This window comes from Crocuta crocuta, unplaced genomic scaffold (genome assembly GCF_008692635.1).
Source record: "Crocuta crocuta isolate KB4526 unplaced genomic scaffold, BGI_CrCroc_1.0 scaffold308, whole genome shotgun sequence".
NCBI classification, from domain to species: domain Eukaryota; kingdom Metazoa; phylum Chordata; class Mammalia; order Carnivora; family Hyaenidae; genus Crocuta; species Crocuta crocuta.
In genome coordinates, this window is record NW_027531274.1 from 155,344 (window position 1) to 164,535 (window position 9,192).

A 9,192-nucleotide genomic window follows, 5' to 3' on the forward strand; every position below is an offset into this window, starting at 1 on the left:
AAGGCTTTGCAAAATTTAAAGCATAATAAAAATTTTATTCTTAAATTGTCTCCCTCCCCTGACTCCCCAGAAAACAACGGTTTCCTTTAATCAATCCTAATGATGAAGTAATTGATTAGTTAGACTTGAACGCTGTTTGCTTTTATTCAGACAGGGGGACCCCAGGGTCAGGGCTCCTCTGCTGCTCCCCTTCCATCAGCTCTTTACTTTGCAGCAAACAGTGAATGCTCGGCAGGGTCCTCGGAAGGGCTCACAGTTTGGGGTCCCTTGCTTGAGGCAGATGCCACCACGCAGGTAGCAGGGTCTTTCAAAGTTGAACGCCCTGGTGGCAGCTGGAAAACGGAAAGGTGTTTGTATGAAGCTGCAGGCCTGGGGCAGAAGGTGGGGAGCCCTGACTTTCCCAGCTGGACATCTACAACGAGTGGTTTGCGCTCCAAGATCTTCCCCTCTCACTCTCCCATGAGGCATCATGGTTGGTGACAACCACTGGATGGATGGTCATTGCTGAGGGGGGACAACTGGGCATTAACCGGAGGGTAAGCTGTGGCAGTTGGTGTTCTTCGCTAGTCCCCACCCACCCCTCTCCACCCCTCACCCTTCCCAACCCTCACAGAACCGTGTGAAGGAAGCCTTGCCTTGTGAAACTCAAGAAGGCCATCTTTGTGACATGAGCGTCAAGCGATCCCCAGGCAGAGCCTGTGTAAAGGATCTCTGTCTCCACACCATGTGATACCAACAGGTGAACCAATGAATTCTGTTTCCAGTCATCTGATTCGTCCACATGGAAGGGGAGGGAGCAGAAGACAGCTACCTAATAAGTCTTTTGAACAGGATGTTTGAAATCCCTCCAAAGGGGTTTTTAGACTTTGCAGGAAGTTATTTTGGGGTGTAGACATGGCCTCCGAGTAGCTCACTGATGCTTTACTCTTCAACTGTGGTTGACTTAGGGAAAGGAAACAACAGCGTGATGATAAGAATGGACATCATGCTTGGTATTTACCGGGCAGTACCTGGAAGATGATAAACACAGCAGTGAGGACCACCTGGAGGAGTCTCATGGTGATGGAGCTGAGGGTCCCAACGGCCTGATGGAGAAAGTCAAGAGAACAATGTCAGAAGCCCAACGTTCCGTGTCAGAGGAAGTCATAGCAGCCCAGGGTTGGCATAGAGGTAAACTCCCTCTGCCCCAGGGCCTATTCCTCCATCAGCCCTTGTCATTCTTGCTCCCCGAGACCCCACTGCTTGCCTCGTTTTCTTCTCAACATGTAGGTTGAGGCACTGCTATCTTTTTTCTTCTTTATTAAGTTATTTTTTATTGCAAAGCTAGTATAGTTAACATACAGTGTTATATTAGTTTCAGGTGTACAATATACTGATCCAGCAATATATTGTCATGGAGTGGACTTTGTTCTTGTCCACTCTTCTGTGTGTCTCTTCCTGTGCAGTGTTGTGTGATATTAACCGGCATTCAATATGATGGAATATTACCCATCCACGAAAAGAATGAAATCTTGCCATTTGCAATGATGTAGATGGAGCTAGAGAATATAATGCTAAGCAAAATAAGGGAGTCAGAGAAAGACAGATAGCATATGATTTCACTCATATGCGGAACTTATGAAACAAATGAGCAAAGGGAAAAGAAAGAGAGACAAACCAAGAAACAGATTGTTGACTACAGAGAACAAATTGATGGTTACAAGAGGGGAGGTGGGTGGGGATGGGAGAAATAGGTGATGGAGATTAAGGATGCACTTGTAACGAGCACTGGGTATTGTATGGATGTGTTGAATCACTATATTGTACACCTGAAACTAATATTACATTGTATGTTAACTAACTGAAATTTAAAGAAAACCTTAAAAAGAAAAAAATTATTTGCTTATTTTCAGCTGTGCAGGCATCAAGGGTCAGTTGTATAATCTTCCTAATAATTTTTTTAAATTTGGCATTAAAAACAACAACAAAAAAGAGTCAAGGCCTCTCTTATAGTTCTTGCCAGGATTCATGGCCACTTTCAATGATTCACTCGTACAAAATAACTGTTCAACTACTTACTCAAGTTAAAAACAATTTTATTGCTTTGTTAACTGACACTGCATTGAAATGACAGGTTTTATTTCAGAAAAAAAGGACGTGTGGATGATTGAGTCTTTCTAAGAACAAGGTTTCAGCTTACCGTTTCTGCCTTTTTTCAACATAACTTTTCTGTGACCTTCGATACATGTCTTCATTTAGATCCAGAACATTTATGACTTTATCTCTAGCTTTTTACGGTTTCTCTTTCTATTTGAGTTATAATCTTCTCTCTGTGTTTTATAGTTGGCTATGATTTGCATAGAAAATGCTGTTGATGATCGACAATAATTTTGCCCCACCGTTTGGACTTGCATTGGTCTTCTTGTGATTACTTCTCAATGGATTTTCAAGCATAAAACCGTAAACCTATAACAATTATGACTTAACCCCCTTGATTCTGTGGTACATATTTCTTATTTTCTCCTCTCATCGAACTGTGTAGACTCACAATTACTGGAGGCTTCGGAGATCACGTCGCCCAACCTACTTGCTTCACAGCGGGGGACCTATGATCAACCTAGAAGGTCAAGACAGTGTCACAGTTGAGCCTGCCGGAGATGTCCCTCATTTTGTGGGACTCCCTTCCAGTCACCACAATGCAAACTTTGCCCTCTTTCCCCCATTTTCTTCCTTCTTGTTCTCTTATTCCTCCCTTCCTATGTCAAAGATCAACTTCCTTAATACCCAATAACCAAACAAGATTTCTCAAAAATAGATATTAAAAAAAGTTAAAAAAAATGGATGCTTCAGTAGTTATTTGTTACGTGTGACTTCTTCCATGAAAACCTTTGATTTTTCTTCCAGGACTTGATTATGAATTTCAACTCATGCATTCAGCACAGACTGTGGTTTCAGCCCAGATATCTCCTGGGCATCAGAAACTGGTCTGTGTCCAGTGAAGGAACTGAGAGTATTTTAAGGACCTCAGGATCATGCAGTGCTTCCGTGACCCCCGGATTGAGTCCACCACTCTCTCGGGGTCCAAAATTGAGATGATTTAGTTCATATCAAGATTTACATTTGACTAGTGAGAGCCAGAGAAAATCCACTTTAAGCTGAGGAATTTGGGCTACCACTGTGTATAAGCCCTGAAAGAGGGTGTAGGGAAGGGGAGAAGAACTGTCCAAAGTAAAGGTGATTGATATTTTTAAGGAAAGAAAGTAGAAATGAAGGGAAGGAGGGGAATATAAAGAGAGAGAGACAGAGAGAGAGGTTACTGTATGTGGGAGAGAAAGAGAGAAAGATAGATAGATCACAGGAATCTTGTAAAATTCTCCCGGAGCCTTGGGGCAGTAAAGGTCCCCAGGTCTGCTCCCCTGGAAGGTGCCCTCAAGAAGTGCAGACACCAGAGCAGATGGCTCCAGGTCAGCACTTCTGTTCTCTTTTCTACAATGAGAAAGCGAAACACTGGCTGCTCTGTTCTCAGCCCACTTCCTGGCCTGTGGAGGTCTGAGCTTACTGACACCATTCTGACCAGTCTCACTGAATGAACCCTTTCTCTCTCTCTCTCACTAGAAAAACAAGAACTCTCTCCTTGCTGTCATGACCCAGCTGGATGTCTTATTACCTACTGACCCATATTTCACCTAGGGGATCATGAAGTCTTGAAAATTTGAGACTGGGTCTGTTTACTCTTTGTCTCCTCAGTATTGATGAACCAGACAGAGAATAACTTTAGCCTCCATAGGAGTAGGAAACCCCCTTCTCCAAATCATAGACACTTGGAATTCATCTCTGTTCCTGGGGTAACAGGTCACCTATCTCCAGAAGCTTCCCAGGCTCTCCTGAGCCTTTCCTTCCCTGCTCTGAAGAGCCTCTGAACCTCACTCTTCAGACAGGGGAATCACTGCCCACTGCTGAGTACACTCCACTTTGCTAATGTCCTGCTACAAGGGAGAATCCAGGCAGGTGACCTTCAAGCTCCCAATATCTTACTTTGGGCGAGTTTAAATGAACTATATCTTCTTATACATGTAGAGAGGTAGCTTTTGGCCTTCTGTGACAGAGCTGTAAATCTCAAAATGAGCATCGGATGGGAGCAGTTACAAGTGACAGGCATCAAGCTCTCACCACAGGCAAAGCATTATGCTAGCTGCTCTTCGTGATCACTGCATTTCATCCTTAAGACAACCTTAGAGGTAGGTTATAACAATGACTGTTCTACAGATGAGGCAACAGGGCCACACAGTGGCCAAGCAGGAACTAAACTCAAGTTGGAGTCAAACCTGTGTTCCTAGCCGCCGTGCATTCACTTCATGCAGCCTAGATTCTTCCATAGAAATAGCTCCAGGTGTCTCAGGAATACTATGCAGAAAAATAAGTGGTATGTTGAGATTTTGGATGCTAGGTTCAGGTTCTGGCTCTGCCTCTGACTTACGAGTCATGTCACCATGATCCCTCATCTGCAAAATCACAGAACTGGGGTAAGTGACATCCCAAATTACCCCCACCCTTGGCTCTGAGATCGGTGGTCCTAAGGCACTTGGGAGATGTGTGTGTGTGCCCATGGGAAGGGAGTCAAGCGTGAGTGGGAAGGAAGTGCTTGCCTGGTTAATGGGACCTTCTGCCTGATAATGAGGGAACTTGGACTTGAACACCCAGCGCCATCCCAGATCTTCCCCAGTCTGCTCCCTGCCGAGCACTCACTCACCTCCTCTCCCTCCTGTGGGCAGCAGGGCGGCTTCCTCAGCCTCTTCTTCATTCTCCAGCACTTGTTCCTGGAGGTTCCTCTACTGGTCTGACCTTGTTCTGATCATACTGTGCTAGTGAACCAGAGAAACCATTGAGTGGGCAATCTCCAGAGGAGCAGCACGCTCTTGGCGCTCACCCAAGGGCTAGTGACAGGTTCTCCTATTAGTACTTTGTGAATGTGGTTTCCCAAATGGAGGTTGATCAGCAAAAGTTTTGGGGGATGGGAGCCCACTGAGGTAGGTGCCAGAGAACTTAGCACTGTCACTGCTTCTCAGGAAGGTCACAGGGAAGATACTTCCCTCCACCAAGAGCCAAGCAGGCACCCTCCTTTAGAAGGCGTGTAGTATGATGAAGGTGCTGCCTTAGAGAGCATGTTGTAAGAGGGGAAACTGAGGCCGTGAGGACTAGAAGACATGGAGCAGATGAGAAGAGGGAGGAGTAAACTTCTATGAAACTGTCCAACTTTGTTAGGGCTAAGATTATAAACCACTGGAAAAAGTAAGATCTCTGTGCAGAAGGGAGAAAATCAAAAGGAAATAGTGAAACACAGCAGGAGCAGAAAAGAAATGACTTACATTGAGGGGAGACAGACATTGAAACAAAGCATTAAACCACGACTAGACCAAAACTTTAGCCACTGAATGAGCTGTAAAGTCGGTAAAGTCATCCCCCTAGGAAGAGCGAAGAGTTTGGCTGCCTTTGCTGTGTTTCAGTTTGTGGACAGTGCACCACAGGAGTCCACTGGAAATAAGTGGACAGAAACAGTTTGGGTTGAAAACTACAAAAATCATTCGGGAATATTACTAACTGCTCATGGTGGTACTTGGGTGGCTCAGTCAGTTAAGCCTCCGACTCTTGGTTTTGGCTCAGGTCATGATCTTGTAGTTTATGGGTTCAAGCTCCACATTGGGTTCTACACTGATAGTGTGGAGCCTGCTTGGAATTCTCTCTCCTCTCTCGGCCCCTCCCCAACTCATGCTTGCCTTCTCGCTCTCGCTCTCTCTCAAAATAAAAAAATAAACTTAAAAAGAAGGCACTCATACACATGAAAAGATGCTCAACATCACTCATCATCAGAGAAATGCAAATCAAAATCGCATTGAGATACCACCTCACACCAGTCAGAATGGCTGAAATGAACAATCAGGAAACAACATATGTTGGTGAGGATGTGGAGAATGGGGGACCCTCCTGCACTGTTGGTGGGGATGCAAACCGGTGCAGCCCCTCTGGAAAACAGTGTGGAGGTTCCTCAAAAACTTAAAAATAGAGCTATCCTATGACCTAGCAATAGCACTATTAGGAATTTATCCAAAGGATCCAGGAGTGCTGATGCATAGGGGCACATGTACCCCAATGTTCATAGCGGCACTCTCAACAATAGCCAAAACATGGAAAGAGCCTAAGTGTCCATCAATGGATGAATGGATCAAGATGTGGTTTATCTATACCATGGAATACTACATGGCAATGAGAAACAATGAAATCTGGCCATGTGTAGCAACATGGATGGACCTTGAGGGTGTTATGCTGAGCGAAATGAGTCAGGCAGAGAAGAACAAATACCATATGTTTGCACGTATAGGAGGATTAGGGGGAACTTAACGGAGGACCATGGGAGAGAAGAAAGAGAGAAAATAGTCGGGGAGAGGGAGGGAGGCAAACCATGAAAGGCTCTTGAATGCTGAGAAATAACTGAGGACTGATAGGGGTAGGGGGGAGGGGAAGGGGAGTGATGGGCATGGAGGAGGGCACTTGTGGGGATGAGCACTGAGTGTTATAGGGAAACCAACTTGACAATAAACTATTAAAAAAAAGAAAAAAGAAAGAAAATCTGACACAGATCAATAACTAGTATCTCCATACAATTTCTGGATTTTTAATATAAAGAATATTCAGAATAGCAAGGAAAACAATCAAGTTGTCAATATTATCAGGAAGGCCCAGACTTGTACAAAGTAGCCTTCAACATTAGAAGACAATGAGCAATTTCAGCAAAGTCTTCAAGAACAGGAGATGTGAGCCCATATGTTTTTTTACTTAAAAAACCACCTTTCCATTATAAGGGCAATGTCTATTTTTAAACATAAAGGGACTCAAGAAGTATAGCTCCAGTGAGAAGCTCCACTTGGGGAAGTGTGCTGGAGGAGTGAGTTCAGCCAAAGGCAAGGAGGATGCAGTGTAGGAAGCAGGTGTTGGAAGTGAATGGCGAGCTGGTATAATGGTGATGACAGGTGTAGAGCCCATTGCAAATATTACAAAGGATGAAATGTGAAATTCTACAACTAGCAACTGATGGGGAGGAAGGGGAGGAAATGTCAACTGATGCTTTCTCCCACCTCCCTGCTTTCATAGCTGGAAATAAGGAGACATCGTGTAAACATGACAATCGATGAACACACACCTTAGTGAAAGAAGAGTGATATTTTCAAGTAAAATTGGGTAGTAAAGGCTACAGTGAAAGTTGGTAATTAGATCATTGTGCACAATAGAGAACCATCAGAGAAGAAGGTTAATTGATTTCTTTAAAAGTATAGTGGAAAAAGAGATCACTTACAATATCAACAGAGAAAATATTTAGAAACTTAATAATGGATGTGTAAGAAATATATGAATAAAACTTAAAACTTAGTGAGGACACAAAACAAAGTTTTAACAAATACAAAGGAATACCACATTCAGAGATTGATAAATTCAATATCATTTTAATTTCCCTTTCTTTCTTTTTCTTTCTTTCTCTTCCCTCCTTCCCTCCTTCCCTCCTTCCTTCCTTCCTTCCTTCCTTCCTTCCTTCCTTTCCTTTTTTGAGAGTGAGAGAGTGTACATGAGCAGGGGAGGGGCAGAGAGAGAGGGGGAGAGAGAGAGAGAGAGAGAGAGAGAGAGAGAGAATCCCAAGCAGTCTCCATGTCGTCAGCACAGAGCCTGATGCAGGGCTCAATCCCACAAACCATGAGATCATGACCTAAGTCAAAACCAAGAGTTGGATGCTTAACCAACTGAGCCACCCAGGTGCCCCTAAGTCAAATTTTCTTAAATTTGATGTAATCTATCATCTACCTATCTATCATCTACCATCCATCTAGCTCACTTATTATCTCATAAACCCAATAAAGAAAAGCAAAAGGACTTTTATTAATTAGAAAAACAGGTTCACTCAGAGCAAACCCAAAATCTTCACACATACTGCCCTGACTTGGCTACTCTCCCCTCCTTACCTGTCTCCTGCTCCTGGGCCTTGGCACCCTCTTCTGGAATGTTCTTCCCTCATAGATGTGCATGGCCCCATACCCTTGACCTTGTCCTCTGTTCTCCATTGTATTTAACATCTTATGAACTATTTGCATTCATTTTCTAGAGTCATTCATTTTTATCACAAAGTCCCACAGATTGGGGGACTTCAACAATAGAGATGTATTTCTCACAGTTCAGGAGGTTAGAAATCCAAAATCAAGGTGTCATAGGATTGATTTCTCCTGAGACCACTCTCTTTGTCTTGTAGATGGCCACCTTCTCGCGGGGTCCTCACATGGCCTTCCCTCTGTGTGCTCATATCCCTTCCTGTGGCCCCATTTCCTCTCCTCATGAGGGCACCACTCATACTGGGTTAGGCCCCCTCTAATGGCCTCATTTTAACTTTATCACCTTTTTAAAGGCCCCCATCTCCAAATACAGTCACATTCTGAGGTCCTGGGGGTTAGGATTTCAACATATGGATTCTGGGGGATGTCACTCATCTCATAACACTATGATTTCCTCATCCACGCTTTTATTCCTCTCTATCTCCCATGCAGTGGGATGTAAGCTCTGTGCTGGCAGACATTTTTGTCCTTTATGTTCTCTGCTGTAGTACTGTGTACAGTGCTTAGTCCCCAGTGCTTAGTACTGTGTTTAGAATATAGAGGAAACTAGAAACTCAATAAACATTTGTTGAAGGGATATATTATTCCTTTCTTCTTCTTCTTCTTCTTCTTTTTAATGTTTTATTTATTTCTAGGAGAGAGAGAGAGAGACAGCGTGAGCAAGGGAGGGTCAGAGAGAGAGGGAGTCACAGACTCTGAAACAGGCTCCAGGCTCTGAGCTGGCAGTCAGCACAGAGCCCGACGCGGGGCTCGAACCCACGAACCACAAGATCATGACCCGAGCTGAAGTTGGACGCTTAACCGACTAAGCCACCCAGGCGCCCCTATTCCTTTCTTCTTAACTCATCCACAGAGCTGCCGAGTAGTTAGATTTAAAGTTGTTATTGCTTTTATTTCCCTTATAATAAAAAAATATTCTCTAAACCTTATTTTCAAAAGCCTCAGACCCCAAAATGTGGGGCTCAGAGTCATGCCATCCTGGCCGCCAAACCAGCCTTCAAGATCCCTCTCAGGTCTTTTCCACTGTGTCTTAAAATCTGAGCCTTTCTTTGCACCTGCCAGT

At 44.0% G+C, this 9,192-nt stretch overlaps 1 long non-coding RNA gene across 2 annotated transcripts; it reads right to left on the reverse strand.

The window, feature by feature from the left end:
- Positions 1–256: 256 nt before the first annotated feature.
- LOC144237535 (uncharacterized) lies at positions 257–8,746 on the reverse strand. 2 transcript variants are annotated; one of them, XR_013336885.1, is made up of 5 exons: positions 7,986–8,746; positions 4,730–4,841; positions 2,528–2,596; positions 1,011–1,085; positions 257–332 (listed from the first exon to the last, which is right to left on the reverse strand). It is a non-coding gene; the product is annotated as an uncharacterized LOC144237535 (long non-coding RNA). The 2 variants fall into 2 exon arrangements; XR_013336884.1 differs by lacking the exon at positions 2,528–2,596.
- Positions 8,747–9,192: the final 446 nt, after the last annotated feature.